The following is an 851-nucleotide window of genomic DNA, read 5'->3' as shown; positions in this document are numbered from 1 at the left end:
GGTTGACATTGGATGGCGGGTGCCCAGGGGTTGACATTGGATGGCGGGTGCCCAGGGGTCAAAATCGACTGGCGGGTGCCCAGGGGTTGACATTGGATGGCGACTGGCGGGTGCCCAGGGGTTGACATTGGATGGCGGGTGCCCAGGGGTCGAAATCGACTGGCGGGTGCCCAGGGGTTGACATTGGATGGCGGGTGCCCAGGGGTCAAAATCGACTGGCGGGGTGCCCAGGGGTTGAAATTGACCAGGGGGAGAGCGCCTGCCATAGCCGAAATAGGAGCGCTATGGGCGGCCTGCCTCAGCAGATTTGGCCCCCCAAATCCTGGTTCTCAAAAATTTTCAAAGTCAACTTTTTTCAAAATATTTTCAGAGTGCCACTTCCCAGGGGGATTCTCGCCTGCCATAGCCGAAATAGGAGCGCCATGGGCGGCCTCAGTGAGCACATTTGGCCCCCCCATCCTGGAGCGCCATGGACCAGGGGGAGAGCGCCTCTCTTTGGGGGCTTGTTGCTGGCTGTTGGCGGGGGCTCCATGGACCAGGGGGGAGAGCGCCATGGACCAGGGGGAGAGCGCCTCTCTTCGGGGCTTGATGCCTGTTGGCGGGGCTCCATGGACCAGGGGGAGAGCGCCTCTCTGTGGGGCTTGTTGCTGGCTATTGGCGGGGCTCCATGGACCAGGGGGAGAGCGCCTCTCTTTGGGGCTTGTTGCTGGCTGTTGGCGGGGCTCCATGGACCAGGGGGAGAGCGCCATGGACCAGGGGGAGAGCACCTGCCATAGCCGAAATAAGAGCACTATAGGCGGCCGCCCTCAGCACATTTGGCCCCCCCAAATCCTGGTTCTCAAAAATTTTCA

This window comes from Vanacampus margaritifer, unplaced genomic scaffold, assembly GCF_051991255.1.
Source record: "Vanacampus margaritifer isolate UIUO_Vmar unplaced genomic scaffold, RoL_Vmar_1.0 HiC_scaffold_116, whole genome shotgun sequence".
NCBI lineage: Eukaryota > Metazoa > Chordata > Actinopteri > Syngnathiformes > Syngnathidae > Vanacampus > Vanacampus margaritifer.
Note: the sequence above shows the minus strand (reverse complement) of the source record.